The following is a 13,392-nucleotide window of genomic DNA, read 5'->3' on the forward strand; positions in this document are numbered from 1 at the left end:
ATCGGAAACACCGTCAATACTCTCGACAGGTGGAGTACATGACACTTTTCGGCCCTTGGCTGAAGAGGGAGAAGCCGACGGTCGGTTAAGACGCGTTTAAAGTTCGGGTGAACACATATATGATATAAGTACTTCGGTACATACAATCATTATACATAAAATTCTTTTACCCAAGTCACTTGGGGGCTCTTAAAATTTATATGAGCTGTTTTATAGTAAATGTGTTTTCTTCTTGGTCGTTGCAAAGTCTTTTTCTACCGCTCCTTTTTTGACTCGAGTTTATGGTCAATAGCCGGATAGGATGTCTTCTCTCTGAAAGCCGCTTGAGTTTAGTTTGCTAATCTGACCTCGGAGAAGTACTCCGCCTTTGGGATGAGGAGCTTGAAGCCGTAGGCTGACCCGCGTGAAGTCTTGAGATCGGATGTGTCATGTTAAAGCACGACAGAAGCACAATTTTTTTTTCCAATTTTTGGATTGGCACCGGACACTTGATCTTGTTCGGACGTCAAGTTTTTACTGACGTTTTTTGGTTTTCCAAGCTTATGGCACTTTCAAACTATTTGTGTGTTTTCAGCACAAGTCTCACAGTGCAACGCCGGTCACCTTTAGAGATTCGGCAAAAACATTCTCGGATATTGCTATATATGCATCGGTTTCGAATTGTGTCTTCGGTCAATAGTTGGGTTGCCCGGCTCCTGCGCTTGCCTCCTACGTTCCGCTTTGTTCGGCTAGGTGTGCAAAGGGAGAACCACTGCGATTGTGCTTCCAGCTCACATGGTTAAGCACCTCAGTGGAGAAAGCCGAAAACTGACTGTCACAATAAGCGTAAACTGGTCAGCGATCCGATGACTGTGTTAAATGACGGGCCATAACATTGGCCGAAGTGTTTACGGCTCGACCTCGACTGTCGCCGAACACTACCGGGGGCTAGTAAGTGGCCTCCCAAACAAAATCCTCAGTATTTTTCCCTTACATTAGAGCTGAGGTTTCATGATCATGCTTAGCATGACAACCCAAAGAAAGGAACCGATAGCGGGACTATTTTCTTCGGAAGACATTTCTTATGTTAAACAATAATATAACATATCTCTGTGCATACCTTTGCTTATAAAACCGTATGGCCAGATTGCCTTGTTTGTCGTAAATCTTTGCACTCATAAAGGCTTTATAAAGTAGGACAAACACTCCTTGGCTACTGGCCGAGGAGGTGGAAGCCGATGGTCGGTCAACAAAGTTTTGTACAATGCGGATCCGAGCATTAATGATGTAAAGTACTTGGATACATAGAATCATTACACATAATTTGTGATTTTACTCTGGATATCGATGCTTAATTCGGCCACCCGTGGCCGCATTAAGGCTCGGGGGCTACTGGGCTCTGGGCTTATCATTTACTAATATTAAAGGGGCACATTGATCTGGTGTTGCCACCCGACCAGTGTCTCGGGGGCTACTGCATTGGCAATCCAGTGCAGAAAATTTCAGTGCAATATAATTTTCGAGGAGATTGTGATCCTCAGGTTGGTCGGCCACACCCAACCTGAGTCTCGAGGACTCTGCACACCGCTTTTTGTGTTCCGAAGTATTCTGCCGAGCTAGGAGTTGATCCTCAGACCGATTTTGCAAATCAACCTGAGTCTCAACAGCTACTGGGATCAGCGGTCTCATGTCATCCTTCAGGCGCATCTCGGGTTTTAGACCGATACACACCTTGAGGGCTACTGGCTATATATCCCGGCAGAGAATAAATTGCACCAATCAAAAATATTGACAAAAAATCGGCCCACGGTCGGGATGGTGCACCACCTTGGAAGCAGTCCGGCATAAAGCTCGGGCGCCAGTGGCTGGCTCCATAGAGGGCATTCCCGATATTAAGCTCGGCTAAACTCTTTCAACTTTTTTGAACCAAGGTGATCTATGACACCTCGGATATAGTCCGGCGTTGGAGCTCGGATACATTCCGGCGTTGGAGCTCGGAAGCGGTCCGGCGTTGGTGCTCGTCTGCAAAAGATACCTCGAATATAGTCTGGCGTTGGAGCTCGGACGCAAGAGGACACTACCGCCTGGAACAACTTCAAACCCGAGGTGTGGCATAAAAATAACAAGGCATTGATAAAGGCCGAAGAATTAAAGGGCTCCTCGGATACCCGACATGTGAGATCTTCAGATTTAGCTCGGCAATCCTCAAGATAGAAGATGTGAAGATTTGTTGAACCAGTTTTCAAGACCGACGACCGAAGATGAAGAATAGTTCGGAAGAACCGAGGAGCGTCCCCGACTTGAAGACGGGTTCAGGGGGCTACTGACGGTGTCCTGTACTAGGGGGTACTCACCACATCGTCTCCCGATCAGTTGGATTGGGCCGAGGACCCCCATGGCCGTTTACTCATGGGCCAGTTCAGACAGCCGAAGACATATACGAGGAAGATTCCACAAGACTTGCTAATCAAGACAAGGACTCCTCTCCACCGACGTATTCGACTAGGACTCCGGTTATCCTACGCCTCTGGTATGTTATATAAGCCGAGGCCAGGCTAGTCAATAGAGGATTATGACATTACTCATCATAGTTGTAGGGTTTAGACCACAACATACGATCTCGAGGTAGATCAACTCTTGTAACACTCATATCCATCAATATCAATCAAGAAGGACGTAGGATATTACCTAAGGGCCCGAACCTGGGTAAACATCGTGTCCCCTGTCTCATGTTACCATCGATCCTTAGACGCATAGTTTGGGACCCCCTACCCGAGATCTGCCGGTTTTGACACCGACATAGGGATTGCCATGCAACGGATGCACCAGAGCTATAAGTATATGAAAGCTCAAAAAGAAACTAAGTGGGTGTGCATCCAAATTTCTTGCTCACGAATACCTAGGGCATTTTGAGGAAGCCCATCATTGGAATATGCAAGCCAAGTTCTATAATGAAAAATTCCCACTAGTATATGAAAGTGATAACAAAGGAGACTCTCTATCATGAAGATCATGGTGCTACTTTGAAGCACAAGTGTGGTAAAAGGATAGTAGCATTGTTCCTTCTCTCTTTTTCTCTCACTTTTTATTTGGGCCTTTTCTCTTTTTTATGGACTCTTTTTATTTTCTATTTTTTTATTTTTCGTCCGGAGTCTCATCCCGACTTGTGGGGGAATCATAGTCTCCATCATCCTTTCCTTACTGGGACAATGCTCTAATAATGATGATCATCACACTTTTATTTTCTTACAACTCAAGAATTACAACTCGATACTTAGAACAAGATATGACTCTATATGAATGCCTCTGGTGGTGTACCGGGATATGCAATGACTCAAGAGTGACAGGTATGAAAGAATTATGAACGGTGGCTTTGCCACAAATACAATGTCAACTACATGATCATGCAAAGCAATATGACAATGATGGAGCGTGTCATAGTAAACGGAACGGTGGAAAGTTGCATGGCAATATATCTCGGAATGGCTATGGAAATGCCATGATAGGTAGGTATGGTGACTGTTTTGAGGAAGGTGTATGGTGGGTGTATGATACCGGTGAAAGGTGCGCTGTATTAGAGAGGCTAGCAATGGTGGAAGGGTGAGAGTGCGTATAATATGGACTCAACATTAGTCATAAAGAACTCATATACTTATTGCAAAAATCTACAAGGTATCAAAGCATAATATTACGCGCATGCTCCTAGGGGGATAGATTGGTAGGAAAAGACCATCGCTCGTCCCCGACCGCCACTCATAAGGAAGACAATCAATAAATAAATCATGCTCCGACTTCATCACATAACGGTTCACCATACGTGCATGCTACGGGAATCACAAACTTTAACAAAAGTATTTCTCAAATTCACAACTACTCAACTAGCACCACTTTAATATCACCATCTCCATATCTCAAAACAATTATCAAGTATCAAACTTCTCATAGTATTCAATTTATTATTAATCTTGTATACCTAGCATATTAGGATTATTTAAGAAAATTGCCATGCTATTTAAGACTCTTAAAATAATCCAAGTGAAGCATGAGAGATCAATAGTTTCTATAAAACAAATCCACCACCGTGCTCTAAAAGATATAAGTGAAGTACTAGAGCAAAACTATATAACTCAAAAGATATAAGTGAAGCACATAGAGTATTCTAATAATTTCTGAATCATGTGTGTCTCTCTTACAAGGTGTGTACAGCAAAGATGATTGTGGTAAACTAAAAATCAAAGACTGAAATCATACAAGATGCTCCAAGCAAAACACATATCATGTGGTGAATAAAAATATAGCTCCAAATAAAGTTACCGATAGAAGTAGACGAAAGAGGGGATGCCTTCCGGGGCATCCCCAAGCTTTGGCTTTTAGGTGTCCTTAGATTATATTGGGGGTGCCATGGGCATGCCCAAGCTTAGGCTCTTGCCACTCCTTGTTCCATAATCCATCAAATCTTTACCCAAAACTTGAAAACTTCACAACACAAAACTTAAAGTAGAAAATCTCGTGAGCTCCGTTAGCGAAAGGAAACAAAACACCACTTGAAGGTGCTGTAATGAACTCATTATTTATTTATATTGGTGTTAAACCTACTGTATTCCAACTTCTCTATGGTTTATAAACTATTTTACTAGACACAGATTCATCAAAATAAGCAAACAACACACGAAAAACAGAATCTGTCAAAAACAGAACAGTCTGTAGTAATCTGTAGCTAGCGCCAGATCTGGAACCCCAAAAATTCTAAAATAAATTTCTGGACGTGAGGAATTTATCTATTAATCATCTGAAAAAATAATTAACTAAATATCACTTTACAAATAATAATGGCAGCAGTTCTCGTGAGCGCTAAAGTTTCTGTTTTTTAAAGCAAGATTAACAAGACTTTCCCCAAGTCTTCCCAACAGTTCTACTTGCCGCAAACACTAATTAACACAGAAAACACAACCAAAACAGAGGCTAGATAAATTATTTATTACTAAACAGGATCAAAAATCAAGGAATAAAAATAAAATTGGGTTGCCTCCCAACAAGCGCTATCGTTTAACGCCGCTAGCTAGGCATAAAAAGCAAGGATAGATCTAGGTGTTGCCATCTTTGGTAGGCAATCCATAAGTGCCTCTCATAATATATTCATAAGGTTATCTAATTTTATTTCTAGGAAAGTGTTCCATGCCTTTCCTTAACGGAAATTGGAATCTAATATTTCCTTCCTTCATATCAATAATTGCACCAATCGTTCTAAGGAAAGGTCTGCCAAAAATAATAGGACATGAAGGATTGCAATCTATGTCAAGAAAAATAAAATCTACGTGCACATAATTCCTATTTGCAACAATAAGAACATCATTAATTCTTCCCATAGGTTTCTTAATAGTGGAATCCACAAGGTGCAAGTTTAGAGAGCAATCATCAAAATCACGGAAACCTAACAAATCACACAAAGTTTTTGGAATCGTGGAAACACTAGCACCCAAATCACACAAAGCATAGAATTCATGATCTTTAATTTTAATTTTAATAGTTGGTTCCCACTCATCATAAAGTTTTGTAGGGACAGAAACTTCCAACTCAAGTTTTTCTTCATAAGATTGCATCAAAGCATCAACGATATGTTTGGTAAAAGCTTTATTTTGACTATAAGCATGAGGAGAATTTAACACGGATTGCAACAAGAAAATACAATCTATCAAAGATCAATTATCATAATTAAATTCCTCTAAATCCATAATAGTAGGTTCATTAACATCTAGAGTTTTGATCTCTTCAATCCCACTTTTATCAAATTTAGCATCAAGATCTAAAAACTCTGAATTTTTGGAATGCCTTATAGGTAAAGTTGGATCATATTCAGTCCCATCATTATCAAGATTCATATTGCAAAAGAAAGATTTAATAGGGGACACTTCAATAACTTTTAGATCTTCATCTTTATTATCATGGAAACTAGAAGAACACGCTCTTATAAAGGAATCTTTCTTAGCACGCATCCTAGCGGTTCTTTCTTTGCACTCATCAATGGAAATTCTCATGGATTTGAGAGACTCATTGATATCATGCTTAGGTGTAATAGATCTAAGTTTCAAAGAATAAACATCAAGAGAAATTCTATCAACGTTCCTAGCCAACTCATCAATCTTAAGCAATTTTTCTTCAATCAAAGCATTGAAATTCTTTTGAGAAGTAATAAATTATTTAATATTAGATTCAAAATCAGAGGGAATCTTATTAAAATTTTCATAAGAATTGTTCTAGGAATTACCATAATTATTAGAGGAATTACTAGGATAAGGCCTAGGATTAAAGTTTCCTCTATACGCGTTGTTACCAAAATTGTTCCTACCAACAAAATTCACATCCATAGATTCATTATTATTCTCAATCAAAGTAGACAAAGGCATATCATTAGTATCAGAAGAAACACTTTTATTAGCAAATAATTTCATAAGTTCATCCATCTTTCCACTCAAAAGATTAATTTCTTCTATCGCATGCACTTTCTTATTAGTAGATCTTTCAGTGTGCCATTGAGAATAATTAACCATAATATTATCTAGGAGTTTAGTAGCTTCTCCTAAAGTGATTTCCATAAAAGTGCCTCCCGCGGCCGAATCTAAAAGATTTCCAGAAGCAAAATTCAACCCGGCATTAATGTTTTGTATAATCATCCACAAATTTAAACCATGTGTTGGGCAATTATGTATCATTAATTTCATCCTCTCCCAAGCTTGTGCAACATGTTCATGATCAAGTTGCCTAAAATTCATAATATCGTTTCTAAGAGAGATGATCTTAGCAGGAGGAAAACACTTAGAGATAAAAGCATCTTTGCACTTATTCCACGAATCAACATGTTCATGATCAAGACGAAAACCAAGTTTAGCATGATCTCTAAGCGAAAAAGGAAATAGCTTCAATTTAACAATATCATTGTCCACATCTTTCTTCTTTTGCATATCACACAAATCAACGAAGCTATTTAGATGGGTAGCGGCATCTTCACTAGGAAGGCCAGAAAACAGATCTTTCATGACAAGATTCAGCAAGCCAGCATTAATTTCACAAGATTCGGCATCGGTAAGAGGAGCAATCGGAGTGCTAATAAAATCATTGTTGTTGGTATTGGTAAAGTCACAAAATTTAGTGTTATCTTGAGCCATCGCGACAAGCAAGCAATCCAACACGCAAGGAAACGAGAAACGGGCAAAAAGAGGTAAATAGAGAAAGAGAGGGAGGATAGAGAGAGAGACAGGGCAAATAAAACGGCAAGGGTGAAGTGGGGGAGAGGAAAACGAGAGTCAAATGGCAAATAATGTAATGCAGGAGATAAGGGTTTGTGATGGGTACTTGGTATGTTGACTTTTGCGTAGACCTCCCAGGCAACGGCGCCAGAAATCCTTCTTGCTACCTCTTGAGCACTTGCGTTGGTTTTCCCTTGAAAAGGAAAGGGTGGTGCAACAATGTAGCGTAAGTATTTCCCTCAGTTTTTGAGAACCAAGGTATCAATCCAGTAGGAGGCTACGCGCGAGTCCCTCGCACCTGCACAAAACAAATAAATCCTCACAACCAATGCGATAAGGGGTTGTTAGTCCCTACACGGTCACTTACGAGAGTGAGATCTGATAGATATGATAAGATAATATTTTTGGTATTTTTATGATAAAGATGCAAAGTAAAATAAAATCAAAGTAAAAAAGCAAAGTATTGGAAGATTTAATACAATGAAGATAGACCCGGGGGCCATAGGTTTCACTAGTGGCTTCTCTCAAGAGCATAGGTATTTTATGGTGGGTGAACAAATTACTGTTGAGCAATTGACAGAATTGAGCATAGTTATGAGAATATCTAGGTATGATCATGTATATAGGCATCACGTCCGAGACAAGTAGACCGACTCCTACCTGCATCTACTACTATTACTCCACACATCGACCGCTATCCAGCATGAGTATTAAGTTCATAAGAACAGAGTAACGCCTTAAGCAAGATGACATAATGTAGAGGGATAAACTCATGCAATATGATGAAAACCCCAACTTGTTATCCTCGATGGCAAAAATACAATACGTGCCTTGCTTCCCCTGCTGTCACTGGGAAAGGACACCGCAAGATTGAACCAAAAGCTAAGCACTTCTCCCATTGCAAGAAAGATCAATCTAGTAGGCCAAACCAAACTGATAATTCGAACAGACTTGCAAAGATAACCAATCATACATAAAAGAATTCATAGAAGATTCAAATATTGTTCATAGATAAACTTGATCATAAACCCACAATTCATCAGTCTCAACAAACACACTTCAAACAGAAGATTACATCGAATATATCTCCACAAGAGAGGGGGAGAACTTTGTATTGAGATCCAAAAAGAGATAAGAAGCCATCTAGCTAATAACTATGGACCCGAAGTTCTGAGGTAAACTACTCACAATTCATCAGAGAGGCTATGGTGTTTATGTGACTTGGGTGCTAGTGTTTCCACGATTCCTAAAACTTTGTCTGATTTGCTAGGTTTCCGTGAATTTGATGATTGTTCTTTAAAATTGCATCTTGCGGATTCCACCATTAAGAAACCTATGGGAAGAATTAATGATGTTCTTATTGTTGCAAATATGAATTATGTGCCCTTAGATTTCATTGTTCTTGATATTGATTGCAATCCTTCATGTCCTATTATTCTTGGTAGACCTTTCCTTTGAACAATTGGTGCAATTAATGACATGAAAGAAGGGAATATTAGATTCCAATTTCCATTAAGGAAGGGCATGGAACACTTTCCTAGAAAGAAAATTAAATTACCTTATGAATCTATTATGAGGGCCACATATGGGTTGCATACCAAATATGACAATACCTAGATCTATCCTTGCTTTTATGCCTAGCTAGGGGCGTTAAAGAATATCGCTTGTTGGGAGGCAACCCTATTTAATTTTTTTCCTTGATTTTTGGTTCTGTTTAGTAATAAATAATTCATCTAGCCTCTGTTTAGATTTGGTTTTATTCTTTTAATTAGTTTTTGTGCCAAGTAGAACCTTTGGGAAGACTTGGGGAAAGTCTTTGCGATCTTGCTGTAAAAAACAAAAACTTTAGTACTCACGAGATTTGCTGCCATTTTTTACTGGAGAGTGATATTTAGTTAATTATTTTGGAAGATGATTAATATAAAAATTCGTCACGTCCAGCAATTTATTTTAGAATTTTTGGGGTTCCATAAGTATTCCAAACCTAGAGATTACTAAAGACGGTTCTGTTTTTGACAGATTCTGTTTTTCGTGTGTTGTTTGCTTATTTTGATGAATCTATGGATAGTAATAGAGTTTATGAACCATAGAAAAGTTGTAATACATTAGGTTTAACACCAATATAAATAAATAATGAGTTCATTACAGTACCTTGAAGTGGTGGTTTGTTTTCTTTTACTAACGGAGCTCACGAGATTTTCTTTTAAGTTTTGTGTTGTGAAGTTTTCATGTTTTGGGTAAAGATTTGATGGACTATGGAACAAGGAGTGGCAAGAGCCTAAGCTTGGGGATGACCAAGGCACCCCAAGGTAAAATATAAGGAAAACCGAAAGCCTAAGATTGGGGATGCCCCGGAAGGCATCCCCTCTTTCGTCTTCGTCCATCGGTAACTTTACTTGGGGCTATATTTTTATTCACCACATGATATGTGTTTTGCATGGAGCGTCTTGTATGATTTGAGTCTTTGCTTTTTAGTTTACCACAATCGTCCTTTTTGTACACACATTTTGGGAGACACACACATGAATCGGAATTTATTAGAATACTCTATGTGCTTCACTTATATCTTTTGAGCTAGATAATTTTGCTGTAGTGCTTCGCTTATATGTTTTAGAGCACGGCGGTAGTCTTATTTTATAGAAATTATTGATCTCTAATTCTTCACTTATATTATTTTGAGAGTCCTTTAAAACAGCATGGCAATTTGCTTTGGTTGTGAATTTAGTCCTAATATGATAGGCATCCAAGATCGTATAATAAAAACTATCATAAAAAGTGCATTGAATACTATGAGAAGTTAGATACTTGATGGTTGTTTTGAGATATGGAGATGGTGATATTAGAGTATGCTAGTTGAGTAGTTGTGAATTTGAGAAATACTTGTTCTAAAGTTTGTGATTCCCGTAGCATGCACTTATGGTGAACCGTTATGTGATGAAGTCGAAGCATGATTTATTTATTGATTGTCTTCCTTATGAGTGGCGGTCGGGGACGAGCGATGGTCTTTTTCTACCAATCTATCCCCCTAGGAGCATGCGCGTAGTACTTTGTTTCGATAACTAATAAATTTTTGCAATGAGTATATGAGTTCTTTATGACTAATGTTGAGTCCATGGATTATACACACTCTCATCCTTACACCATTGCTAGCCTCTCTAGTACCGCGCAACTTTCGCCGGTACCATAAACCCACCATATACCATCCTCAAAACAGCCACCATACCTACCTATTATGGCATTTCCATAGCCATTCCGAGATATATTGCCAAGCAACTTTCTACCTTTCCGTTTGTTATGACACGCTTCATCATTGTCATATTGCTTTGCATGATCATGTAGTTGACATCGTATTTGTGGCAAAGCCACCGTTCACAATTTTTCATACATGTCACTCTTGATTCATCGCAATCCCAGTACACCACCGGAGGCATTCACATAGAGTCATATTTTGTTCTAAGTATCGAGTTGTAATTCTTGAGTTGTAAGTAAATATAGTGTGATGATCATCATTATTAGAGCATTGTCCCAAGTGAGGAAAGGATGATGGAGACTATGATTCCCCCACAAGTCGAGATGAGACTCTGGATGAAAAGAAGAGGCCATAAAAAAAGAAGGCCCAAATAAAAAAATGAGAGAAAAAGAGAGAAGGGACAATGTTACTATCCTTTTTCCACACTTATGCTTCAAAGTAGCACCATGATCTTCATGATAGAGAGTCTCATACGTTATCACTTTCATATACTAGTGGGAATTTTACATTATATAACTTGGTTTGTACATTCCAATGATGGGCTTCCTCAAATGCCCTAGGTCTTCGTGAGTGAGCAAGTTCGATGCATACCCACTTAGTTTCTTTTTGAGCTTTCATACACTTATAGCTCTAGTGCATCCGTTGCATGGCAATCCCTATTCACTCACATTGATATCTGTTGATGGGCATCTCCATAGCCCATTGATACGCCTAGTTGATGTGAGACTATCTTCTCTTTTTTGTCTTCTCCACAACCACCATTCTATTCCACATATAGTGCTATGTCCATGGCTCACGCTCATGTATTGCGTGAAGATTGAAAAAGTTTGAGAACATCAAAAGTATGAAATAATTGCTTGGCTTGTCATCGGGGTTGTGCATGATTTAAACACTTTGTGTGGTGAAGATAAAGCAAAGCCGGACTATATGATTTTGTAGGGATAACTTTCTTTGGCCATGTTATTTTGAGAAGACATAATTGCTTAGTTAGTACGCTTGAAGTATTATTATTTTCATGTCAATATTAAAGTTTTGTCTTGAATCTTTCGGATCTGAATATTCATGCCACAATAAAAAGAATTACATTGAGAATTATGCTAGGTAGCATTCCACATAAAAAATTCTGTTTTTACCATTTACCTACTCGAGGACAAGCAGGAATTAAGCTTGGGGATGCTTGATACGTCTCCAACGTATCTATAATTTTTGATTTTTCCATGCTATTATATTATCTATTTTGGATGTTAATGGGCTTTATTTTACACTTTTATATTATTTTTGGGACTACCCTACTAATGCAAGGCCCAGTAGAAATTGCTGTTTTTTGCCTATTTCAGTGTTTCACAGAAAAGGAATATCAAACGGAATCCAAACGGAATAAAACCTTCCGGAGAGTTATTTTTGGAACAAACGTGATCCAGAGGAATTGGACGTCAAGAAACAAACGAGGAGTCCACGAGGTAGTGGGCGCGCCTACCCCCCTGGGCGCGCGCTCCCCCCTCGTGGCCCCTCGTGGCTCAATCGACCTATTTCTTCCTCCTATATATACTCATATACCCTGAAAACAACCAGGAGCACCACGAAACCCTATTTCCACCGCCGCAACCTTCTGTACCAAAGAGATCCCATATTGGGGCCTTTTCCGGAACTCCACCGGAGAGGGCATCGATCACGAAGGGCCTCTACATCAACTCCATGGCCTCTCCGGTGATGTGTGAGTAGTTTACATCAGACCTTCGGGTCCATAGTTATTAGCTGGATGGCTTCTTCTCTCTCTTTGGATCTCAATACAAAGTTCTCCTCAATCTTCTTGGAGATCTATTCGATGTAACTATTTTTGCGGTGTGTTTGTCGAGATCCGATGAATTGTGGGTTTATGATCAAGTCTATCTATGAACAATATTTGATTCTTCTCTGAAATCTTTTATGTATGATTGGTTATCTTTGCAAGTCTCTTCGAATTATCAGTTTGGTTTGGCCTACTAGATTTATCTTTCTTGCAATGGGAGAAGTGCTTAGCTTTGGGTTCAATCTTGCGGTGCTCGATCCCAGTGACAGAAAGGGAAACGACACGTATTGTATTGTTGCCATCGAGGATAAAAGATGGGGTTTATATCATATTGCTTGAGTTTATCCCTCTACATCATGTCATCTTACCTAATGCGTTACTCTGTTCTTATGAACTTAATACTCTAGATGCATGCTGGATAGCGGTCGATGTGTGGAGTAATAGTAGTAGATGCAGGCAAGAGTCGGTCTACTTGTCACGGACATGATGCCTATATACATGATCATGCCTAGATATTCTCATAGTTATTCGCTTTTCTATCAATTGCTCGACAGTAATTTGTTCACCCACCGTAATACATATGCTATCTTGATAGAAGCCACTAGTGAAACCTATGCCCCCCCTAGTCTATCTATTATCATATAAGTTTCCAATCTATTTTACTTTGCAATCTTTATTTTCAATCTTTATCATAAAACTACCAAAAATATTATCTTATCATCTCTATCAGATCTCACTCTCGTAAGTGACCGTGAAGGGATTGACAACCCTTTTATCGCGTTGTTTGCGAGGTTCTTATTTGTTTGTGCAGGTACGAGGGACTTTCGTGTGGCCTCCTACTGGATTGATACCTTGGTTCTAAAAAACAGAGGGAAATACTTACGCTACTTTGATGCATCACCCTTTCATCTTCAAAGGACAACCAACACAGTGCTCAAGAGGTAGCATACTTCAAGCATACTAGCAAGGAGATTATGTCTTCTCAAAATAACATGGCCAAAGAAAGCTATCCCAACAAAAGCATATAGTATCTCTATGCTCCATCTTCATCACACAAAATATTCAAATCATGCACAACCCCGATGACAAGCCAAGCAATTGTTTCATAGTTTTGATGCTCTCAAACCTTT

This window comes from Triticum aestivum, chromosome 7A (assembly GCF_018294505.1).
Source record: "Triticum aestivum cultivar Chinese Spring chromosome 7A, IWGSC CS RefSeq v2.1, whole genome shotgun sequence".
Classification (NCBI taxonomy): domain Eukaryota; kingdom Viridiplantae; phylum Streptophyta; class Magnoliopsida; order Poales; family Poaceae; genus Triticum; species Triticum aestivum.